At 33.6% G+C, this 26805-nt stretch overlaps 1 protein-coding gene across 4 annotated transcripts in view; it reads left to right on the top strand.

Moving 5' to 3' along the window:
* Window positions 1-26805, top strand: part of LOC145296717 (EH domain-containing protein 3-like) — a 175326-nt gene that overhangs the window by 116549 nt on the left and 31972 nt on the right. The gene's annotated exons all lie outside the window — the stretch shown is intronic.

The following is a 26805-nucleotide window of genomic DNA, read 5'->3' as shown; positions in this document are numbered from 1 at the left end:
TACATCTTTGCACAGCATGACCAGTTCCTTGCACATACAGAGAAAGTCATCCCTTTAAATAAAGTTTATCCATAGTTTGCTTAAGGTTTTCGTTGGGTTTTAGGCATCATTAATTCTCTCTCGAGAATTAATTATACGGGCTAAGTCCATCAGCTAGAATTGAATGCTTAACTAAAAGGAGTATATGAGCCATATTTTTATATATAAAAAATATGAAATTTATGTTTCTGCTTCTGAAGAAACAATAATTCAAAAGTCAGCGGAGGTGGGGGATAGACTGTCATAAACAAAGTCTAAGTTTCAACTGCAAATCTTGTAACAAAAATGAGAGAGTGAGGTGACAAAACAAGTAGATGTATCAAAAAGAAAGAGATAGACATTAAGTTCACTGTTCCTTTCAATTTTTAACTTTTAGTGAAGCCAATGTCAGCTAAAATTGATTTGACTCTTGTCCCCGCAGTTGTTATTTTTTGTTATCAAGCTGTCATCTTTAGTTGTGTAAGAGTGTGGTGTTGGCCATGTTTCAATGCTACAATAACTTTGATTTTATGTGTCTCTTCATGAAACTACAAAAGTAGCACAAGGCTCCTCGAATGTGAGGAACTCCAGCTCTCACAAAAAGAGGTTTATCGTTATGTCACAAGCATTTTATCTGCCAATTGATTCCGTCCACTCATTGATTTATGGAATTTTTCATTCCATGTATTTGTGTGCGCACACAAACACATGCGCACACACACACACACACATATATATATATAAAGAGAAAGAAAATTAAAACTAAGTTGAACTTTACAATCAAAATTTATTGTTCGACTGAATACTCCAAAAAACAATTTACAAAGTCTTTATCTCGCAGAGTTTCAAAGAATGCTATTCTTATTATTCTTCTCATAAGACATAAAGAAATCAGCAAATTATACTTGTAGCAATGCTAGAATTTGCTAGTTAAGGCATTAAGTGAAACCACAATTTATTGTAGTTATTTTAGTAAATTCATTAAGGCAATTAAAATGAAATAAAAGAAAACAGTACTCATTGTAATTTAGATAGATAAGCTTGATAGGCATATATATCCTAGAGCTATTTTAATATTGAGTAAGATGATTGATAATTTGTAATTAAAAATCTGTTTCACAAGTTGATTTTGTTTGTTCTTCCTTGTGAAACCAATATTTAATTTTAATTATAAATTATCAATCATCTTACTCATATATATATAATAATAATAATAATAATAATAATCTCCTAAACTAGTGAACAGATCAGGATTAATTTTTGAATATATATTCTCGGCAACACTTGGACACATTTCTTTTGTAAAATATAAGTTGCCAATCCAAACTCATACCTTTCCCTGTAAAAGCTTAAAGAAAACAGATGCAGAGAATTTAATATAGAAAAGAATTGCCTCGCATTAATATATTAAGTAATAAATGTTTAAAAGAATCAGGGCACACACAGTAGCATCAATAATATGCTTGCTAAAATCTTTAACATTTACGATTTATCTCCTTTTATGGAATATGAGTTAAATATGGATCTAATATTAAAGAGATGGAATTATTTGATCTTATTTTTTAAAAAATGTCCTATTTTAAATATTAATGTCCATTGTTCGTATGAAATAACAATTTGGACTTTTTTCATGTTATAATGACATGACTAGTTTTTATTTCAACATAAAATGTTATGTTCCAGATATAAGCAAATTTCATAGTTTTTTTTTTGTTTTTTTTTTGTTTTTTTTTTTTGTTTTTTTTTTTGTTTTTTTTTTTAAATCCATCTTCTTGAGGGTGCCAGTAAAAATGACAAAAAGTTAATTTAATATCAAAACCTGTTTTATTTTCGATTATATATATATTATGAATTATATATTCTAGGAAGCAGGGTGAGTCATGTGGGCACGCTTTTTTTTTTTCTTTTTTTTCATGAACTTTACCATTTAAGGAGTAACCAAAACCTTACCATACTCCTCCAAAAAAAAAAATAAGATTAAAAAAATGCTATATTTATTATTTATACCTGTCTTGGGATGGGTATTTTATTAGTCCATATATAAAATAATGTGCCGCGAGATAGGTCTATTTGAGAGCGTGTATGTAAAGTTATTCCCACACTAATAGTATGTGGCCATTCATTTCAAGGAAAACCAATTTTCAGAAGGCAAGAAATAGTCTAACATGTCCTAATTTTGATACATCTGGTTCGGTGTGCGTTTCATGGTTGGAATTCAAATCTCTTGCCAGAATAATTTTTATTTATTTTATTTTTTTTTTACAAATTGCTGTATATTTATCTTAAAGCAAGAGTTACTCTTATAACCAGGTGTCTCAGCTTTAGATTGTCGCAGCATAGGCCATGTTTTGATTTTTTTATACGAGTTGTTTTTGATCTAGTTTAAATTAAATAATGTGATGCGAAACTGTCATTAAGTGTCTCGAGCTACAATTTTATTTTTATTCTATAAAAAAAAAAATTTATGTGAGCACGTAGATCTTTAGAAAATTATTTTTGTAGCACAATTGGGCACCGAATTATGACTTTTCAAAGTTTATTGGAAATTGGCTGTTGTGTGTGCTATTGGTCCGGAAGCCAAAAATGCAGACTTTGGATTTTATAAGAGTTGTATTAGATCTAGTTTAAATGAAATAAAGTGACATGAAACTATTAAGTTTCATTCTAAGAAAAAAAATTAGTGCAAAATATAAACGATAACAAATTTATTTTGGTAGCACAATTAGTCACCAAATTATGACTTTTCAACATTTGTTGGAAATTAGGAAATTTGCTGTCTTATGTCTGCTATTGGTCCAGAAGCCAAATTTCCTATTTATGACTAAAAATGCAAACTTTGAATAGCAATACACATGAAAAAATTGAAATGGCTTGAAATATTTCAATATTGGTATGCATAGAAAGAGCTTGATGAGCTAAGAAAGAATCTTTTTAAATTTTTTAAATCTGATTAAAATTAAGGAAGTTATGGCTATTTTTGTGCCTCACACGTTTGGATATTTTTCCCCGCTTTAAGACCATATGCGTTTCGTGACATTTTTTACACTACTTTTTCAGTAAAAATGTCATATCTTTGTTAAAACACAAGACTAAGAAATGAAATTTACCATATAAGTGTATTTTTGTACAAGGAATCAGAATATGCAACTGAAAATCTCCCAAAGTTTATGGTTTCCAAATAATCTGCAGTAAATGTGCATAAATATGCAGCAATTCCTTAAAAATGCCATGTATCCATAAATAGAAAAGAAGTTGGAGAACTCAAAGTTGAATTGTAATGTGCTTTATGTACAAAAAACTTAAATCTAAACATAAGACCATTTAAAAATGAATACATTGCAATATTTCTTTGGTATTATTGTAGATTAACACCTTCTGTTTAACCCCACTCAACTCCTTCTGACCACCCCTCCAAAATGCGATTCTACCTTTTTAGGAAATTATGTATAAAATGCTATGAAAAACTTTAATGAAAGATAAACAAATTATTTTAGAATTGAATGTAAAATAATTTCCTATTACAGGTCATTCTAGCATTTTAGGGCAGTTAACTGTTTTTTTTCTATGGGAAAATATGCATGCTTTTTTTTTTTTTTTTTTTTTTTTTTTTTTAAGATGATTATGTGTAGTTTTAAGAGGGTTTCTATGCAATGAGAATATGGGGAGGGTTGCCATTCGGACTTTGAATTAATTGTAGGGCTAAGGAAAATTATGTGTGAACATACTGAAAACTTGACAGAGACAAAGCTAACAAAAACAATATTAGAGGGGGGAGCGGTTAGTTTCACAAAAATTTAATGTAAAATAATTCACCATTTCCTGGCCATTCTAGCATTTTAGGACAGTTAACCAATTTATTTTATGTGTATTTTTCTTTAAGGAAGGATCTATTGTTTGTTTGTTTTAGATGCTTGTATGTGGCTTACAGAGGTATTTTGTTGGAGGGGGAGGGGGGCTTGCCACTCGAACTTAGTGTTATTGTTAGGGTTAAAGAGTGTTTTAGGAGGAGACTTGCCACACATAATTTGGATTAGAGGTGAAGTTAAGAGAGCTTTTTTTCAAAAAGAGCGTTCATCACTCATATTTACTGTTAGCGGTTCATAATTATTGGCTTTTGAAAATGTTATGGATTAAATTTGGAATATCACATTACTATTAAATATGTAAGCTTATGTAAATAAGGATGTGAAATTTTACAAGAATTAGGACAAACAGACAAAAATAATTTCTAACTGCTTTTAAAATTTCAAGAATATTGATATAGATTTTGAGGGTTTGTATTACTATACACATAGATTCGAAAAAGTTGTCAAAAAAAACAAATATATAACAAATGTTATCAAAAGCAAGTTACTTTTCTACCTAACTGGATAATTTTTTAGTGTTTTTATTTAATGTAACATGTTTATTCAGCTTGAAAACGGTGTTTACCGATGTTTTGGAAAATTTAAAATGGCGCCCGACTCTCTTGAAATGGTAAGTTTGGGGAAAAGAGTTAAAAATAAAAAAAAGTAGACAAAATACTGCTAGAAACTCGCTCAATATATGTTACCGTGACATAGGCTGACATATATTCGGTGAGTTTTTAACAGTATTTTGTATAGTTTTATTTTTATTTTTAACTCCTTTTCTCAAACTTACCGTGTCAAAGAGAGTCGGACCGGGCGCCATTTTTAATTTTCCAATACATCGGTAAACACTGTACGTTTTTTGAGCTGAATAAACATGTTACATTAAATAAAAACACTAGAAAATTATCCAGTTAGGTTGATAACATTTATTTGTTATATATTTGTTTTTTGACCACTTTTTCGAATCTATGTATAAATGAGATTTTGATACTTATTTTGATTTTGAAAAAAAACATTTGTGGCTGTTCTCAGTAAAACATTGTTTTAATTCGCTGTTCAAAACTAATTTAAAGAATAAAAGTGCATGCAAGCTATATATCTACAAAAGTTTTGTTTTTTTAACCATGTTTTTAAATTTGACGAGAAATGTGAGAAATTGCAACAGATTCATAATGCCGAATGGGTTGGGATTGTTGTTATTATACATTCTGAAAACCGAATAGTTCTAAACTAATGTTATTCTGATAACAAAATAGCTCCAATTAAAACATATAAGAACATTTCTATTCACATTTTCATGTTTTTCTTAATTCGTTCTTGAATAAAAATTAAAGAACGCGTGTTGTTTACACTGTACTATCGCTGATTGTACAGGCTGGAGTTGCTGCTGCTTCTAGTAATACTAACTTCATTTGACCAAATTCAAGAAATAGAAACAATTTTTTTTTCAGGTAGGTCCTTTTAAATTATCAATTAACGCGGTCCTACTCAACATAAAATAATACTTTTAATTGATAAAGATAGTAAAAAGATTGATTTACTTACTACTGGGTGTCCGAAGAATTTTTTTTTCAAAATGTTCAATACTCGTCATATTAAAGTCTTATTTTTAACACGACAAAAAAAGAAATGGTCAAAAATATTTTGGACACTTGACAGTATTAAGATTAACACCTCTTCTAATTGGTTCCCAAATTTCATGACGAAATTCTTCATACAATCACGGTACGGACATTTAGAAAACGGGGGGGGGGGGGTCATTACAAAACCTTACCGAAAACGCCATTTTATGACGTTCACATTTTTATCACTTTATTTGCTTAAAACTCTTAAAATATATAATGTACATTCATATTTATTAATTCATTTGAAAATATATTCATTTCCGAACAAAACAGTAGTAATTTGAAGACTTGAAGTGCTTTGGTTTAAAAAATATGGCTATTTTAGTAGAACTACCTTGAAATCTGTGATTATCCAAAGCGTTTTTTCGTCCGTGTGTATTACTACTTTGAACAAATGAGACCTCTTTACCAATAAAAAGCGAAACTAATTCAAAGTTAACAATGTTCTCGGCATCGCGCCGGGAAACGTACAGAAGCAATCAGCTTTGATCAATGTGGGGAAAAATTCCTCTCATATCAGACAATTGCTAATCAATCTGGACAATGGGGAGCTGGTTTTCCCCTCCCCAACATCTGTTGGGGGAAAAAACGTCAAAGTTGGGTAAACAAACCCAAGTTAACTGCGTGACTTCTATTTGACCTTAATAATTAGGTCAAATAGAAGCAGCAGAGTTAACTTTTATTGTTGCCACCTGTCAATAGTTAAATAAATAAATTCATACATGTTTCCCTTGTATGTCTCCGTGGCCCAGTGGTTAACGCCATACATCTTTTTTTCACACTTTAATTTCTAACTTTGCCTCAAGGGTTCAGGTTCGATCCTCATACTCACCTACCAAAACGTTTTTTATTTTAACCCCCATTGAGTTTTGATTTACCCAAAACCACACACACCTCAAAACACCCGGGCATCGCCGGGTACTCTCCCCCCACTAGTTGATAATATAAATCTCACCTGTCTGTTTAAATGTATGTATGTTTGTATGTCTGCCTAAAACTCTTGACAGAGGCGACAGATTTTGACGAGATCAGTATCATTTTGAAGCTCAACCCTTCAGACGACAAATATTGAAAAATTGGCCCAAACCATTAATTCCTTCACCCTCAACTTGGGGCTTATCTACAGGGAGGGGTTGCTTTTTTTCACCAATATTTTCAAAAGTTATCCCCTCTTTTCGATTGTCTAGCCTTAATTTAAACCTACATCACTTCTGGTTTGGCAATGGACACAACAGCAAATATCACATTTTTTTTTTTTTTTTCACATTCTTTTTCTCTTTCGCAATTGACTATTTTATCTTATCTAAAACTTATTTTTCATTATAGAAAAAATTGTTTAAATGCAGTTTAGAATTCTTTAAATTCTAGAGTAGAAATTAACAAAAAGCGTCAGTATTCTTTTATTATGGTTTGTGTTATGTTTGTAGGTACGGACAAAAATTGGACAAATAAAGGTAGGGGGACTTAGTTTTGAAAGCCGATTTATAATAATTTTCTTTCTAGATTTCCAACTACTTTTTGAGTACGGGTTCTAGCCTGCCTGACTACTACTTTTTTTTTTTTTTTTTTTTTTTGCTCAACACACACCTCCAAACACCCAGGCATCGCTGGGCTCCCAGATTAGTATATAAATATATATAAGAAGAACAACAGTATAACTACATTCCAAGATCTAAATATTTATTTTTCTTACCTATGATAACTTTTTCAGCATATTAATATTTCAGTACATTTTTTTAAAGATCAGTTTTGTTATGCAGAAACAATTGATTATCATGTTAATATTGCAGCTTATTTTGTGCATATACTCATCAGAAAAATGGAAATTTATATATATATATATATATATATATATATATATATATAGTAATAAGTAGGTAGTGGTAATTATATATTATAAATAGTGATATTTATATCTAGAAACAAAAAAAGGCTTAAGGCCCCTAAAATTTGTACTAGAATTGTCTGCAAGGACCCACGGCAAAGTGGATTGTGTACTTGGTAAAATTCAGTTGTGCTCTTCTGGAGGATGAAGGTTCAATCCTCAGTGCAGGCGACACTCAGAAATACAATTGTGAATTACTTCGGATTTCTATCCAGTCATCTGATGGAACGAGAGCATACTACACCTGGAAAAGGTTAGCACGTTGTGAAAATAATACTCAAGATGAGATTAGTATCCAGAGAATACAAATAGTACAAACAATAAATTCTCATCTCAAAAATTCAGAACCGAAATGAAAAAATTTTTTTTTTTTTTTTTTTTAACTTTTTTGCATATTTTTTTTATGAAAGACAACTTAAATTCATATTGATGTGTCTCCCATTTTCTTTAAGATAAAATTGTTTTAGTTGATGTACAAAATGGTGCAGATTAAATTGAAAAACACCAACATTAACCCTTTACCACCAAATTGTACTTTCACATCACCTTTCAAAAAAAAACAAATATAACAAATGTTTCTTATTCTTATGACTTGTCAGCCCAATCGGTCTTCAGAGTACTATGCATGGTTCAACAAGTAAATGAAGGGTTTGTTTATAGTCGTGCATCAGTTGCACGCTAACTTCCGTCACGTGTGGGTTTCATGATTAAAAATATTTATTGCACAAAAAAAATTCTGGCGGTAAACGGTTAAAAAATAAATCACATTAAGAAGCATGAAAAAAAATATTGACACAAGAAAAAAAGATTAAATTTTGTTTATAATTAAATTTTATGAAAATAAATTTAAAAAAAAAAAATTAGTTATCCTAGAGACTCTTTGCTTTGGTTACTCATTTGTGTTTCCAGACTGAAGTGCCTGAGAAATGGACCAAATATCAAGGTCTCATGTATAGCATGAAAAGAAACTGGAATTTTAGGGAGATATCAATCATACCAGTTATCATAGGTGCCACAGGGTTTATGAAGAAGAACCTGAAGTCCTACCTAACTAATATTCTTGGTGAACCAAGTGTAAAAGAGATTGAGACAATTGCACTTAAGGGAACAATGAAGATACTAAAAAGAGCTCTCGGTTGGTTTCAATAAAAAGCAGGGCAATATTGGCAGCTGGTTTGGCTGCCCCATACCCAGTGTTACAATCTTCAAAGGAATAAAATTAAAAAAAAAAAAAAAAATTTTTTAAATGGCTGCACAACTCTATTCTAGAGGCACAGTGTGTATCACTGCTGTTGATGCTCTGTGGTGCTGCTCATCAATAAGCTTCTGGCAATAAGCATCCTCAAAGTTGACAGTAATTTTGTCGGCGGTGACTTGCCAGTTTGATCAATCACTGGCATAGTCTTCCAATTCCTTTGGTTCAAGTTCACACTAGATTGGTCTTCACTTTGTCTTTGTGGCATTTTTTGCTGACCATGGTTTCTCTTTCCTTTCTTAAGTTCTCCGTACATACAAGTATCTTGGCATATGGTATTCTTCCATGTGAATGACATGATCTACCCACTGCAGTTGGAGCCTGATGAGCATACCTTCTGTTTGATGATTTGACTTGGTTCAGGATCTGAAGATTAGCAACAACATGCAACTTGTTAACTTTTACAAGTTAAATACAGAATTAAAATAAACAACAAGAACAGCATAACAAAGTTTTGGCATTTTTTTTTCTGTAACAACAAATACTATAACGAAGTTTGCTTCAAATAAACCTTCACGGATATTTCCATACGTGCAGATAGCAAGCTACATAAATGGGGTGCATCTTCTCAAGCTGCATGTTAATCAGCTTTCTCAATCAAGATCACTGGACCTTAGGATGGATTTCCAAGAGATGCAGTAAATATATCAAAGATGCAGGCATTCAAGGCGGATTTAGACAGGTGCTTGCCCACCATACCATCTTCTGTGTAAACAATTGAAGCCCGTTTGTTTTATTTTTTGCCAAATTTATTAAATAAAAAAGAAAATGAGCTTATTTTGACTTTTCTTATTTTATCCTTTAGTCTTCATATTCCATGAGCAATGTTTCTGACAAAGGAGGAAGAATTGCTGTTTTCTGGGTCAGAACCTATCCATGCAACACTTATCCTTGGCTAATTTTTGATTTAGAAGTATTATATTTTTATTTATTTTTTTAGTTCCTTATATCAAGTGCTTTCATACCTTATGTGGTGCGATTTCTACAACAAAAAATTAATATGCCATCCAATTATATACAAAATACCTGTACGTTTTCGGCATAAAATGACCCAATGATTGTTGATATGTCATAAAACCTAATCAATTGAATATTGTACTGTTTTATTCAACATCACACATCTCATGTTATCGATTAAGCAATGTTTGTGAAAAAAAACGGTTTGTAGGTGATTATATTTACTTATATTGCAAATCAATAAAAAAGTATTTTATGTGTCGGTGAGCAAAATGTCTTTTAAACTTCGTACCAATTGAAGATGTGGCCTTGACAATCATGCCCTGCCGGTAGAGTAACAAATTTGACAACTGCAAACCCATGCCGAGAGATAAATCCTCTCCCCTGAAAACAGGGTCATTTTTAGGCTTTGTATGGTAAACCATGAGCCATTATTCCACTTTCGTCTGTTCTGGATATGACCTTAAACTATATCCAGTGGTGAGGCCCCAGTTTGCGGGCTTTGGGGAGTGTGGAGCCACCATTTAATTGCCTTTGCTCCCAGGTCCACTCTGACCCGGAGTGGTAGTACCTGTTAGGGTTCCAACTATGGGTTGAATAGAAACTGACTTGAAAACAACAAATATACTCTATTAAAAAATTTTTCTTCAAAATCTTTGGATTCGGCATTAAATAACTTGAAAAGGATTGATATGCCGTAAAGCAAAAACAACCAACCAACCAATCCACTTTCGCCCCTTACTTTGGCTAGACAGGAGATTGAAGAGGTCTGATCTGGTCAATCAGCTGGTCACGTCATGCCTAATCATGACGATAACAAAGATTACTAATGCAAAGAAATAATGGTTTCCAAGTATACTGCCGTGTTTTCTGGGAGAAATATATTTGAGGAATAAAATAACTAGCAGGCCATCCGGCATTATCCGATTATAAAATACCCTTAAATATATTAATTTATGCAGATTCTGTATTTATTATTAAAGAGCCAATTCTCTATAGATTATTATATTGTACCCTATATAAAACAGTGATTTCAAAAGTTTTTAAAAAAAAAATGATTTGGGTGCCATAATTTAGAATTGAAACCAAAACAATATCCCCAGCATTATTCGCTACCATTTGTGCTAAGTTCACATGCCTATCAAAACTTTACAAATTGACCCACTTATGAAAAAACGTATAAATTTGTATAGATTTCACATTGACAATTTATTTTATTAATAAATGAGAGCAATAAATAACTAATTAATTAAAAAAAATACAAACCAAACAAACACCTGTTGTTTTTCTTAAAGAAAAACGAGACGTATCTATGTGCTGTTTACTTCTTGCAACGGATATTAAGTGTTTTAAGATGTCCGTTCGTTATCTCTTGTTCTGGTACCTTTTTTTGTGAGTTGTATATTCCTTAAGTGATGATAGCTGAGCTCAGTCTCTAGTCAGCAGATGGCAGGAGAGAGCGTATGCATCTTTCTTTGTGGCTGTCTGGAAGTTTTCTGTTTTCTTTGCGATCCCTAAAGACCTCAGGATGGAGTTTGAAAAAAAGTCCTGTAGAGATTATTACACCGTATATTTTGTTTGGTCATTGTGTGACCAAACAATGTCATTTAAGATTGTTCTCCGCCAAACGAAATAGATACCAATTGTTATCATTGCTACAACGTCTGCAGATCTCATTCAATTAAAAAATATTGGCAAAAATTAAAACAAGCATTTTTCAGCTGCAAAGAAGGTAGAAAATTTACACAGGAGAGGATACAGTGATAAAGCACCTGTTTAGTTTCATCTAGAATTGCTAGTGTAGTTGGCACAATTGATATTTGTATTCCGAAGTGCAAAGATCCTAATTGAGAAAGTGTCCCTTTTTATCGAGATTTGTGATGAAATAGATTGTGCTAATGCCCTTGCTGACCTCTTTCTGGTACAAGAGTAAGTAGTAGATCCTGGGGGGAGAGGATAATGACTATTAAGGAGGAGATTGTAAGCCAAGATGAACTCATCACGTAAATATTGACACTCGAGAAAAGGCTTAATTTCTTTAGAAACTGAGCACCCCCTACAAATATTTAAATATTGAATTAAAATTTTTTTTTTTTTTAATAATCTGTGATAAGCAATGGATAAAAGTGCACACAAGTTATACATTTAGAAAGCTTATTTTCTTGTCTTTTCAACCATAGAAATATTTTTTAAATTTGATCAGAAATATGAGAAATTGCAAGTTAAACAAAGTTCACAATGCCGGACTGGTTGGAGTTGCTTTAATTATATATTCTGATAACTGATTAGCTCTAATGAAACTAATTATATTCGAACAACAAAATAATTAAACATGTAAGAACATTTTTTTATATTCATATTTTCAATTAAAAAAAAAATCCCTATGTGATAAGTCAATAAAAAAACGTCTGTTTACAACCGTGCTATCGCTGCTGCTGCTAAAACTACAGACAGTTTTTCAAACTCAATAAACAGAAACTTTCTTTTTTTTTTTGTCAGGTTTGGTTATTTTAAATTGCTAGCTACTGCAAGAAAAAGCAAACATACAATTATACTTTTAATGGATGAAAACAGTAAAAAGACTGATTTGTGGGTGTCCGGAAATTTTTTTAATTTTCAATACCCATGTTAGTTTTTTTTTTTTTTTTTTTTTGTCTTTTTTAACACACAAAAAAAAAAAAGTGTGGGCAAAACTATTAAAAGTGACATCTCTTCTGATTAGTTTAAAATTTTATGACAAAATTCTTAATACAAACACAGTACAAGCGTTTACAAAATCAGGGTGGGTCTTTACAAAACCGTATTGAAAACGCTATTTTATGATGTTCACATTTTTATCACTTTATTTGCTGAAAACTCTTAAAATATATAATGTACATCATTATTTATTAATTCATTTGAAAGTATATTCATTTCCAAACAAAACGGTGGTATTTTGAGAATTTGAAATGTAGTTTTTCAAATATGACTATTTTAGTAGAACACCTTTTGAAATCCAAAGCGTTCTATATATATATATATATATATATATATATATATATATATATATATATCAATAAAAGTATTTCTGTGTACTAAAACGTTTCCATCTTAAATTCAATGCAATTATGCATGTAGTGGTTGATGGGCAAAAATCAGAGGCTTTTGGTATTAATGCTGGAGTCCTTAAGAGGCCCATCCTGGGTCCAACTTTCCTCCTGATCTACATCAATGATCTTTCAAACCGCATTCTTAAATCATTCATAGAAATTTATGCTGATGACATTACCATCTATGGTAGCATTTCGAAGACCGTAAACGACCAAGTTCTCTCTGACTCTCTCTCCACTAATTTTGAGCGTTTGGTACAATGGGGGGAAAAAAGTGTCTGGTTACATTTAATGCATCTAAAACCAAGCTTCTATTTTTACATCATCAACGCTCTGTTGCCCAGCTGCCATCAATCGAAACGAATGGGGTGTCTTCATGTTTTGACAAGCTTCTGGGCTTGACCTTTACTCCCGATCTGAAATGGAACACGTATATCAAATCCATTGCCAAAGTCACTGGAAAAATGGTGGGATCCTTCTCCTGCTCCAGTAGATATCTCACTCCTGATGCAATTCTCTATCTATATAAAACGCCAGGTTCATCCAGTGATGGAGTACTATTGCCACATCTGAACAGGAGCTGCTAGACGCAGCTTATCCTGTCTTGACAGAGTTCAAAATAGACTTTGTAGCTTAGTGAGGGATGCCCTTTTCTCTTCCCTGCAACCTCTTTCCCACAGAAGAGACATAGCGAGCCTGTCCCTGCTTTGTTATTTTCATGGCAGATGCTCATCTGAACTTCAAACTATGGTCCCCCCTCGCCAAACTTTCAGCCAGAACCACTATCAACAATTTTCCACACTCTTTATCTGTGCTTGCGCCTAAACATAGATTCCATGAACAGGGCTTCTTTTTAGAACTGCTCGCCTGTGGAACTCTATTCTGTTGTCCTGCTTTCCAGCTGATTACAATCTGATTGCAATCTGATTGTCTTCAAGCCCAACGTGAACAAGTTCTTATTGAACCGTCCCCCTAAGTAATCCAAGTTACAAAATTCCCACTAATGTGTACTACGCTAAAATCACAATGACTAATGTATACCCATTAACCCTTATCCTCGAGTGGCCTTTGGGCCTTGATAAGTGGTGACCCGCATGTAAAAAATATAGAATTCAGCATAATAGTGAAATGAAATTAATCATAAATAATTAACGCTCGTTTTTCAAAGGGATATGAAAATTAGTTAATGTAAACGCTTGCATATCCATGGTTGAGTATATTACAAAGTTTGTTTTAATAACTTTTAAATAGAAAAAGTAGGCTTTTAATATCCTTGTCAGAGCAAGAAAAAAAAAACTCAAGTAATATATATATATATATATATATAATATATATATATATATATATATATATATATATATATATATATATATATATATATATATATATATATATATATATATATACCAACATAATTGTTAAAGATAATGTTGCTCAGACTCTTTAAGGAAGATAACATATGTAAATTATCTCCCTTATGTCTTGTCAGCCAGGACCCATTAATTTGCAGATTCCATCCCAATTCTAATGTGTACTCTTCCCTCTCTCAAAAATGAAATAAAATGTAGGCTGAGAGTCACAATCTGTGTTGCTTTAGGATGGGATCCTGGTAACAGCAGTTTGTGGTCAGGTGATTTGCAATGCTCCACAGCTAGATGGGAGATCAGAGAGGCCCGATTCGATCAATCATCAAGACTCTAGTATGTATAAGTTCATCCCCCAATCGTATTATTCAATCTAATTTTTCCAAAACAAAAGGCAAAACATTATTTCTCCTTTTTATTTTCTTCCTAAATAGATGCTCAAAAGCGATGGCTGAGAGTCGATCATGTTGAGAACAAGCGTGATGTTTTCTAAGAGTAGTGTTTGCTGAGAATAATGCCCTACACTTTCTGTAAAATTTCCTTCTGAAAGTAATGTTTATCAAGAATATAAAATGGTTATTCTACCTATAGAATTACATTTGACAACTTTATTTGGCATTAAATAACGTGACTGATCTGCCTCAAACCAAGCCATTTTATTTTTTTATGTCATTAATGTTGGCATTGAAAAGTTAAGAATTTCACTTAATCATGTCTTGTCATGAAATGATTCAAGTCATAAAGATAAAAGCTTCTGTATACAAAAACGTTTTATAAGCAAGGAAATAGACATGACACTCATTTCCGGAGTTTTGCTTGTTTTTCAATGGTAGTATTTATTTTTAAATCTTTTTTGCTTCTTTCCATCTCTTGTAATTACAATAAATGACACCTTAAATATCATTTGAAATTAATGATGCTGACAATAATCTATCTCTCTAGGTTTAAGGGTGTTCTTTCTGGTTTATCAGGATTGTTCTTTTGCTTGGTATTGGAATATCTTTTATCAGGACTGTGAAGTGGTATTGAATTAAGACAGGGAGTGTCGCTGAAGTTCAGGGTAATTAAAGGTGAGGTGTTGCTGAAGTTCAGGGGAATTAAAGATGAGGTGTTACTGAAATTGACGGGAATTAAGGGTGAGGTGTTGCTGGAGTGAGATGGAATTAAGGGTGAGATGTTACTGAAGTGGGAAGGAATTAAGGTGAGGGAGGAAGTGCTGTAATGGGAAGCAATCAAAGGGTCTGAAAATTGTGAGAAATTAAGGGGGTTAGGGTTCCATTAACTTCTTCACTAGTTGAAATTGGAAATGCTGTACGTAAGTGGACAGTGAAAACTTCCTGCAAAAATAAATTCATCCCTGAAGATATTTTTAGCAAGTACTTCAGTTTAACCTGCTAATACACACAACGAATAACAACCACTCTTGGCAAATGTTTTGTTGTCAATCATATGGTGAAGCTCTCAAGGGTGAGAGTATGCAATTTATCTTCGTCGTCAGTTAAATTTACACTTTATTTAGTTTAAGTATGTTTATATTTACTTTTTTTTTTCTTTAAAGAAAATCGCTCCAGACGAGGCATGGAGCAACTTGATGTAAGAAGCTAATTAAAAAAATGCTATTTCAAGGTCAAAATTTAGGCAACAATGTTAACTGAGTACATTCTGATTCATAAAACAGCAATTCTTTTCCCTTTGCCAGAAACATTGTTCATGAAATATGAGTGCTAGATAAAGGAAAATGAGAATTACACAGCTGCCAAAATAAATCCATGGTCTACTTTTTAGTTTCCTTATTTATGGAGGTAAAGCTGTTATAATGATGTAGGCGACATCGGAAATATATGATAGTCTTAATGAGATAATAGTGGGACTTGTGTATGGACTTGTGTCCAAGAAAATTAAAGAACCTAAGAATAAAACAAAACCTATTCCAAATAAAATGGCTACTTCTAGCACAAAAAGCTCTCAACATATAAAAAGCCGGGTTTGTATTACTGTACACATAGATTCGAAAAAGTTGTCAAAAAACAAATATATAACAAATAAATGTTATCAAAGGCAAGATAAGTTACTTTTCTACCAAACTGGATATATTTTTTGTGTTTTTATTCAATGTAACATGTTTATTCAGCTCAAAAAACATGCAGTTTTTACCGATGTATTGGAAAATTCAAAATGGCGCCCGACTCTCTCCTTAACACGGTAAGTTTGGGAAAGGTGTTATAAATAATAAACTAGACAAAATACTACTAAAAAAGCACCTAATATATGTCAACCTATGTCACGGTAACATATATTGAGCAAATTTCTAACAGTATTTTGTCTAGTTTATTATTTATAACACCTTTCCCAAACTTACCGTGTTAAAGAGAGAGTCGGGCGCCATTTTGAATTTTCAATTACATCGGTAAACACTGTATGCTTTTCGAGCTGAATAAACATGTTACATTGAATAAAAACACGAAAATTATATCCAGTGTGGTAGAAAAGTAACTAATCTTGCCTTTGATAACATTTATTTGTTATATATTTGTTTTTTGACAACTTTTTTGAATCGAGTGTACAATAATACAAACCCAAAAAGCCTTTGCTGGGTGTGACACAAAGGGTTGCTTCACAAGTTTGTTAGCTATGGAACATCTGGCAATGTTTTCTCAACCATAAAATCCTTTTTCTCTAACAGGTCTATAAAAGTAGTTGTTGATATGCAAAAGTCTGAAGCATATAGTATTAATGCTAGGATTAAATAGTGACCGAGACTATAGTACCATGACTCCAAAGGAAAAGGAGCTAATGACTGGGAGAATAATATTATTATAACAGGTAGCACACCCCTCAAATGGAGAAGATAATCAGAGGAGCATCTTCTATACTGGCCCCATTATAAAGAGGTAATACCTGATATGATCATTTCCATAACAGGAGAAGGTAATGCCTGTGAGTATGATATCTTGGAAACAGAACAAATATTACATTAACTCTTCTCCTCCACTACCACCCAAAGGAAAAAGAAAGAAAAGGGAAAGGTAATCCTTGGGAAGACAGCTATTACATTACTGTTGGATTGTGTAGTGGACTTTCGGTCAGCGTTCAAGTTGTGGATAACTTGACAAAGACTAAAGTTACTTCTCATGAAAGAGGAGAACTATTAATGGCACAATGCGAGATTCCATTGTGCACACATGGGCCAGTCTATTCCTTGGATTGTGATTGGCTGAATCACCTGATTGGATATGCTTGTACATAAATACAAGCCTTCAGTCCAGCTCAATCTGGTGTCTGTATTGTGCATAAGCTGGATCCTTGGTAAGTGTTGCTGCTATTATTATTATTGTTGTTGTGTTATTGACTAACACAGTTCTTTTGATTATTCTACAATTACCTCCTCCAAAGGAGGATGTAATACTTGGGAGGATTATCCCATCCCCTTAAAAAAGAGGATGTAATTCCTAGGAAGATTGTGCTATGACTACAGAACCGATACTACACTTAAAAAATAATACACAATAGAAGAAAAATCAGTTTTTTGTTTTCATTCTTTAAAAATGCCTTAATATAAAAAACACAATGTTTCAGTTTACATTGACTGAGACCAAAGTGTAGTATCTGTTGTCCTTAATATTTGTTCTTAGCATCCCAGCAACCTAAGATGTTTTACTATCGACAGAAATATTACATATTTCTCGTACCTGAGAAAATATGAAAGGGCAAAATATTACAGTATACAGTGGAACCTCTAGATATGAAAGACTCTACTTGCAACATTTTCAGCTTACGAAAAATGTTATGTGAAAATTTTTTTGTTATTGTAAAATTAATCAGGATATGAAAGATGCTCGTACGAGTGGTAGACTATTTATCAGCAATCTAATTTTTCGAAAATTTTAAAATTGGGTTAATTCGATTTAAAATAGTTTTTAGTCATTTTCTGGAAATATTTGTGTCGAGTTTAATTTGGAAAACATTTTTTTCTTGGCTTTGAATTTATTTTTTCTAATTATCACCCCCTCTCCCTTCATAAATTAAAATTATTTTAAAAAATGAAAAAAAATTAATGTACGCATTACAATTTTTTTTTACCACAATTGAAGAATATAGATTGAATAAAGATTTTTCTGTTTTAGTTTTTATTGTATGCTCTCTGGAATTTTTGTAAGAAGTGAGGGAATTTATTTTATTTTAGAAATCACAAATTATTAGCTGCAAGAAAGTAAATAATTCATTTCACTTTGAATCATCTTTTCAGCATCTGCATGCCCATAGATTTGATTGAGGTCGTAACCTTATGGGTAATGATTAAAATACTGGTTAAAAAATAGTCATGTCTGTTGCTTATTTTTTTATTAAATAGAATTTTATATTTGGATGTCAAAGAAAAAAAAAAATAGCAAGTGAAGGTATTAACGGTTATGTTAGGTAGTATTTCACTCTTATTTCGTTCTTTTTTATAAAATGTAATGAGTGTTTTTATAGGGCCTGGAACAGATTAAACCATTTATGTGTAAAATGTTTTATAGGATACTAGCGGGGTTACCCGGCAATGATATTTGTAGGTGTAAAAGAACAAAAATGAACCTAAAGGTGGAAAAGCAAGTGAAAGAAAATGTGACATTTTACTGCTACTCTAGGAAGACATAGGAAGTGAAAAGCGTTGAAATTTAGCAATATCAATCAAAAAGTTGACTTGCAGAAACGCTAGCTGGAGGCCAGTTCAGCTTTGCGCCGTTCCATTTCCCCTTTTTGTGAGGAAAACCAGCTCCCCACAAAAAGGAAGTATCCAAATGAATAGCAATTGTCTGATATGAGGGGTTTCCCCCAGATTGATCAAAGCTGATTGCTTTCTGAATGTCCCGACACCAAAGGCCGGGAAGATGCCTTCGCTGTCGATTTAGGTTTGTTTTTATACAAAAAAAAGCTGAACAAACGCGCAAGAGGAAGGAATAGCATGGATTTTATAAAAGTCGATCAAAATAAATCTAGATACAATATCCATTCGCAAATTGTAGATATTATGATCTAGGGAATATATAAAAAGTTCTAAAGAATAGTAACCGCCCGAAGAAGCCCAGCGAAAAAAAAGCCTTTGCTCCAACTCCTGTTTCGAGGAGTTTAAAAGATGTACTCTCAGATAAAGAGTTTTTGGCCATTGCTATTGGTGGTAGGGAACGTTTCTTGTAATTATTGAAGGAAACAAGTTTAGTCTTGGCAGCATTGAAGCTGACCATCCATTTTTGTCCCCATTTCACTACAGATCGGAGGTCTTCCTCTAGTGTTTCTGCCATTTCTTTAGATATGTGTTCATTTGTTTTCCTGTCGTGTCTGTTATAGAGCGTGGTGTCGTCAGCATACATACCCATCTCACAGACAATTTTGTCAGGGAGGTCATTTATGAATATTAGGAATAACAGAGGTCCAAGGATAGACCCCTGAGGCACTCCCGCATTTATATCATATTGTTTAGATGTACGACCGTCAAGGACAACCTGGATTTTTCTCTTATCTAAGAAGGATCTAATTATGTTATGCATTCTTCCAGTGATATAGTATGATCTGATTTTCTTGAAGACCCTCATGCCAAAAAGCCTTAGATATATCTAGAGCTACCATTCTACCCTCCCCTGCTTTGTCCAGTGACTGGTATATACGTTCTGAGATTATAGTTAGGTTGTTTGCTGTGGAACGAGCTTGCCTAAATCCATATTGTTGGTCAGTCAGAAGTTTAGCATCTGTAAGGTGATGGACTAGAGCTTGGTTAATTATGGTCTCAAATATTTTGGCGAAAAGTGGGAGGAGGCTAATGGGGTGATAATTTACTGGGTCAGTTCTTTCGCCAGAATTCTTGATAACTGGCACTACAGAAGCAGTTTTCCAGCAGGCAGGAAAGCAAGATTCATTAAGCCATTTGTAAAGTTTGGAGAGCTGAAGCTACTTCGGCAGCACACTTTTTTAATAGCACAACTGGGATGAGATCAGGTCCACTTGCTTTTGCAGTGTCAAGCTTTCTTATGATAGCATGCACCTGAGCAGGGGTGATTTTCAGATTGTCTAGTGTGGCATCTGTCTGCAAAGGAAAGTCAGGGAGGGGGTGGTTAGCAGAGTCCAGTGTGAAGTTTGAGGCAAACCGTCTGGCAAGCATGTTAGCCTTCTCAGTTGCTGAGCAAACAACCTCATGATTGTTAGATAGTGGGGGAATAGTTGATTGCCCATTATTTACTACACTGTTGTAGATTTTCCAGAAGTCTCAGGTTCCTAATTTCTGTGCTTCTATGCGTTTTTTGGTGGTTTCAGTAAATTCTCTCTTAGCTGTCGCTATTTCTTTCTTACAGTCATTTCTGGCTTCTATGTACTTCTGTCTGTTTGAACTGGACTTATGACGGTTAAATTTGCAGTACGCATGCTGCCTTTGCACTATGGCAGCTGCACAAGTTGAAGTGAACCATTGGGGAGAGTGGGGTTTGCTATAGAATTTGCGTGCGAGAACATATGCTTCAATTGCAGTTTTGAACCATTCAGTGGTCTCATTTGCGCAATGTTCAGCAGAAAGTGAAAAGACTTGAAGACGACCATATTGTAGTCAGAAAGCAGGAAAACTGAACAGTTCTTTGTTCATAGAATCTGTGTTTAGGTTTAGACACGGATAGAGAGTGGAGGAAATTATTGATAGTGGTTTTAGCTAGACAGGTTTTTTTCATGAAAGTCAGGCCACGGCAGAACCATAGATTGGAAGTTAGATGAGCACTTGCCATGAAAATAATGATAAAGCAGAGACCAGCTCTCAGCGTCTCTTTATGCAAATTAAGAAAGCAGAAGATGTTTGGATATTTGCAGTTTACTATGTATATTGTATTTGAACATGTCATCCCATAATTAAATAAGCACAATCTGTTTTGATGTCAATATACATAAAAATACACAAAAAAAAACACATTTGTTCATTTAGATTAACTGTTGGTACTATGCACAGACAGTAGTGAGTGGGTACAGATATGATCTTTTAGATGCACTGACCAATAAAGTGTGGTTGGCGGAGAATAACTTAGCTTAAGTTTTGTGTGAGAGACAGATTGTCGGTGACTTAGTTTAATCTTGCATTAATTTGTAAAACAAGTAGACCCTTTCCATCTTCTGATAACACCCTCACCTCCACGAAGTTTAACCACGCTAGCAATCAGTGATGCTAACTTAATAAAAAGCAAGATTAAATCTGTTGATTAAATTTTCCATTTTGTAATTAGTTTTTCAATGAATTCTTCAGATGGGTTCGTGTAGCTAAAAATAGAAGCTCAAATTAACTGGAATGTCAAAGCATTATTTATTATTATTTATTTATTTTTTTTTTGCATCTGTGACACTGGCATCGTTATTTGCTTAAAAGGCTTTCAAGTAAATTTGAATTTGGTTTCATAAGCTTGCCAAGACACGTTACTCTGTTATTACTTGTATCTTTGCATCTTTTATCTGCAGCCCCCCCCCCCGACTCTAGGCTGTAAGACAACTTTTAGTCCTGAGTATGACATTAAATTACATCTGATGATATTGACTGAACTTGGGAATTAAGTGTTCAACCATAGTTGAGGGAAATCTAAAGGCTTCATTTCCATTAATATAGGGCAGGGATCTCCAAACTATGGCCTGCGGGCCAAATCTGGCCCACCAAAGTCTTTAATCCAACCCACTGAGCTCCTTTGGAAAACATAAAAATATCCAAGAATAAATTTTAAAATGATAAATCTGAAAATAGCGTGGTGGTTTTCCTTTTTGTTCAGGAAATGATAAAAAAAAAAAATGGGGTTTTTGGAGAACCAGTTTAACTAAAAAAAAAAAAAAAAAAGTAAAGCTAATGAGCAAAGCAGTATAAAACACGTCCAGGTCATTTTTTGGGGGAGGGGGGCATAGCTCTAAAAAGTCAGTAATATGACTGTCCATTCAAAAACTTTGGAGACCTCTGGTGTAGGGGATAATACCATTCCTTTTCAGGTTTAATTCATGTACCCTTGAGCCTCAAGTTATATTTAGTGTTTTTTAAGCAAGAGAACATTTTTTTTTTTTTTTTCATTTTTTTTTTTTTTAAGACTTTGGTATGACTTGCTCAAAACTTCAACCTTAGTCCCTCCATCCCATTAGAGAGCACTCTAATCAGTTATCAAAACCAAGTTTCTATCTTTTCATCACCAATGCTCTCATGTCCACGTGTCCTCAATGCATATGAGTGGCTCTTGTCTCGAAGAAGCATCCTGCTTTGACAAGCTTCTGGCCTGAAATAAGACATACCAAATCTATTAAGGTTACTGAGAAAATGGTTGCGTCATTCTATCACTCCAGAAAGTACCTTTTTCCTGAAGCAATCCTTTACCTGCATAAGAGCCAAATATGGCTTAGAATTGAGTACTGCTGCTTCGACAGGGTGCAAAACTGATTTTTAAATCTAGTGGGTAATGCCCCTTTTATCTTCCCTGCAACTTCTTTCCCATGAAAGAGATTTGCGAGTCTGTCATTGGCTTATCATTTTCATGGCAAGTGCTCATCTGAGCTTTAATCTATGCTCCCCCCCTTCAAAATTTTTTACAATAAGCACTCGTCTAACTATAATCACTATCAACAATTTTCCCTACTCTTTATCTGTGTCTAAATCAAAATGCAAATTCCATGAACAAAGTTTTTTTTTCTAGAACTGCCGACCTGTGGAACATAATATTGCAGGCCTGCTTTCCAGTTGACTACAGCATGCTTATCAAGTTCAATGTAAACCAGTTTTTGTTTTGCTGCTCCCTTAAATAATCAAATACTACGCAATTTCCACCAATGCTCTCATGTCCACGTGTCCTCAATGCATATGAGTGGCTCTTGTCTCGAAGAAGCATCCTGCTTTGACAAGCTTCTGGCCTGAAATAAGACATACCAAATCTATTAAGGTTACTGAGAAAATGGTTGCGTCATTCTATCACTCCAGAAAGTACCTTTTTCCTGAAGCAATCCTTTACCTGCATAAGAGCCAAATATGGCTTAGAATTGAGTACTGCTGCTTCGACAGGGTGCAAAACTGATTTTTAAATCTAGTGGGTAATGCCCCTTTTATCTTCCCTGCAACTTCTTTCCCATGAAAGAGATTTGCGAGTCTGTCATTGGCTTATCATTTTCATGGCAAGTGCTCATCTGAGCTTTAATCTATGCTCCCCCCCTTCAAAATTTTTTACAATAAGCACTCGTCTAACTATAATCACTATCAACAATTTTCCCTACTCTTTATCTGTGTCTAAATCAAAATGCAAATTCCATGAACAAAGTTTTTTTTTCTAGAACTGCCGACCTGTGGAACATAATATTGCAGGCCTGCTTTCCAGTTGACTACAGCATGCTTATCAAGTTCAATGTAAACCAGTTTTTGTTTTGCTGCTCCCTTAAATAATCAAATACTACGCAATTTCCACCACTAACAATCATTATGTTGTTGCCTCAATGACCACCTTACACTCATTAACCTTTATCCCCAATTGGCTTTCGGGCCTTGATAAGTGACTTGTAAAAAAAAGGGGGAGAGGCTGTCAACAAGTCAATAAATACACTCCAGTATTTAAAAAATAGTACTCAATAACAAGTAGAACTGTATTGTATATAATTTTCTTTATTCATACAAACATAATTTACAAACCCATCGTATCCAAATTCGCTTTATATCAGGGGGGAGGGGGCTTTCTCACTACAATTTATAGAAAGCCGACATTTACAGGCCTATATGTGAACTGGTTGTCTTTTGTACCAAAATCACGTAAGGTCAGCCTAATTAATACTTTGGTACAGAGCCCTCATGATTCGTTCCCCTAACAGATTAGACGCCGAACTCTATAAGATCAGGGAAATATTCATCATTAATGGTTATCCTGTTGACCTTATTGATGACTGTATTTTCAAAAAGGTTGCGGATTTTAAATCCCCTAAAAAGTTTGGGCCCTTGAAATGCCTGGTTTATTTAAAATTGCCGTGGATTGGGGAAAAGAGTAATAGACTTTCCAAACAGATTCGCAGAAGTATTTACGACTGCTTTAATTCTGTGTCCTTGCGTTTGGTATATACTACGAGACCTGCTTTTCCATCATTTCGCAAGGATAGTTTGTCTTACATCCAAAATAGCAATATTGTATATCAATTTAAATGCCAGTGCGATGCTGGTTATGTTGGCCGAACATCCTTGCACCTTTTGACTCGTATAAACAGCATGTTCCATCGAAGATCAAACAAGGGAGGATGGGGTCTGGTGGTCTCGTTGTGCCAATATTTTAATCGTTTTTTTTTAAACGTTAATAAATTTATTTTAGTGTCCCAGTACTTTTGGCACATTTAATAAGTTCCCCATTAGAACTCTTTATTTTCGACACAATATCATTTTGTACGCTATCGATTTTCTCCTGATGAGATGATAGCCGTAAGAGCTCTCGAGAAACTTCCGCTTATTATTTTCAAAACTATATATAAATTCTGTACCTTTGAACATTTATTATATATATATATATATATATATATAAAAGAAGAGCACTAATTACATAGAATAATAAGCCGTGGACTAGAAAGGATAGAGAAAATAATTTTGATATTACAATGGGAGCTCCTGATTCTGCTTAGTTAACACTGGAGATGAGGAAATGAATTGATCAACTGACTGAAAACTAAGATGCATATAGGTGTGTCACACACACACACACACACACACATATAGTGTGACTAATATTTATAGAATATGTTGGAATTTGTGTATTCTTTTTTTTGTGTTATTGATACAAATTTTTATATAATATTGCTATTCGTTATACCTTCAAAGTTATGTTTTTATCTCACACTTAGAGCAACAAGGTCTAGCAGTTGAGGTAGGTTTCGCCAGAACACACGAGATTGGTGGTTCCACATGCATGGAGACAACATTTTTATCCTTGATATTTATCTCTTTCCCACAGCATGATGAGTGACACAAGGGTTGGAAAGTGAGATTTGAAGAACCAGTGCCCTAGAGGAAGAGCACTCTGCCCTAAAAAAAATGCCTGGGTAGTGCCATCTGCATTTTCCATTAGGGGCGCCTCAGGCAATTAACAATCAACTAATCCCTTAAAAGAAGGCATAACCTGTGAGGATGAATATTGTAGAATTGCACAGGACAAAAGCCATACCACATTCAACAGAGAAGCCATCTCAATAATGATCTGTACTCTGTTTGCTTTGGTGCCAAGGACCCCGCCGGCCCTCACTTTATGGATTTGTATCCGACATATAAGCACTATCTGCCATAAAGACAAAGACGACCGGAGTATGCCAGCTCTCGGTGTTGACTCCTAAATTTTTACCAGAGCCTTGTTAGCGAGGTCATTTTTTTCACTACTATGGTGATGAATACAGGAAACAAACAATCCAGGAAAATTACCAGTTTTTTATGCATAGACTAGCAAAGCTACCTATCATGGATGGGGGCAAAAGTGTAACATACTTTTATTAAAATATCTATTTTTCTACCTCTCTTTATCCATCTCTCTTGTACCCTTCCCTCTTTCAATTCCCTCTTTCTCCTCCACCCAGCCCATTCCTCTCTAGCTGAACATTTACACACACAACTCTATCATACAATGAATTCTTCAAGAAATATGTTGATACTTTCTTTCCCAATTTTACTAGGCTAGCTAAGGGTTTCTTTTACTAGGCTAGTTGAGGGTTTTTTTTTTTTTTTTTTACTAGGCTAGTTAAGGGTTTCCTTTTTTTACTAGGCTAGTTAAGGGTTTCCTTTTTTTTACTAGGTTAGTTAAGGGTTTCCTTTTTCTTACTAGGCTAGTTAAGGGTTTCCTTTTTTTTTTTACTAGGTTAGCTAAGGGTTTCATTTTTTTTTACTAGGTTAGCTAAGGGTTTCCTTTTTGTTTTTACTAGGTTAGCTAAGGGTTTCCTTTTTGTTTTTACTAGGTTAGCTAAGGGTTTCCTCTTTTTTACTAGGTTAGCTAAGGGTTTCCTTTTTTTTTACTAGGTTAGCTAAGGGTTGTTTTTTTACTAGGTTAGCTAAGGGTTGTTTTTTTTTTACTAGGTTAGCTAAGGGTTGTTTTTTTTTACTAGGTTAGCTAAGGGTTGTTTTTTTTACTAGGTTAGCTAAGGGTTGTTTTTTTTTACTAGGTTAGCTAAGGGGTGTTTTTTTTTACTAGGTTATCTAAGGGTTGTTTTTTTTTTACTAGGTTATCTAAGGGTTGTTTTTTTTTTACTAGGTTAGCTAAGGGTTGTTTTTTTTTACTAGGTTAGCTAAGGGTTGTTTTTTTTTTACTAGGTTAGCTAAGGGTTGTTTTTTTTTTACTAGGTTAGCTAAGGGTTGTTTTTTTTTTACAAGGTTAGCTAAGGGTTGTTTTTTTTACTAGGTTAGCTAAGGGTTGTTTTTATTTACTAGGTTAGCTAAGGGTTGTTTTTTTTACTAGGTTAGCTAAGGGTTGTTTTTTTTTACTAGGTTAGCTAAGGGTTGTTTTTTTTTTTACTAGGTTAGCTAAGGGTTGTTTTTTTTTTACTAGGTTAGCTAAGGGTTGTTTTTTTACTAGGTTAGCTAAGGGTTGTTTTTTTTACTAGGTTAGCTAAGGGTTGTTTTTTTTACTAGGTTAGCTAAGGGTTGTTTTTTTTTACTAGGTTAGCTAAGGGTTGTTTTTTTTTACTAGGTTAGCTAAGGGTTGTTTTTTTTTACTAGGTTAGCTAAGGGTTGTTTTTTTTTACTAGGTTAGCTAAGGGTTGTTTTTTTTTACTAGGTTAGCTAAGGG

This window comes from Euprymna scolopes, chromosome 17 (assembly GCF_053919585.1).
Source record: "Euprymna scolopes isolate OS-2025 chromosome 17, ASM5391958v1, whole genome shotgun sequence".
NCBI classification, from domain to species: Eukaryota; Metazoa; Mollusca; class Cephalopoda; order Sepiida; family Sepiolidae; genus Euprymna; species Euprymna scolopes.
The sequence above is the reverse complement of the archived record's forward strand: the minus strand, read 5'-3'. Positions and strand labels throughout refer to the sequence as shown.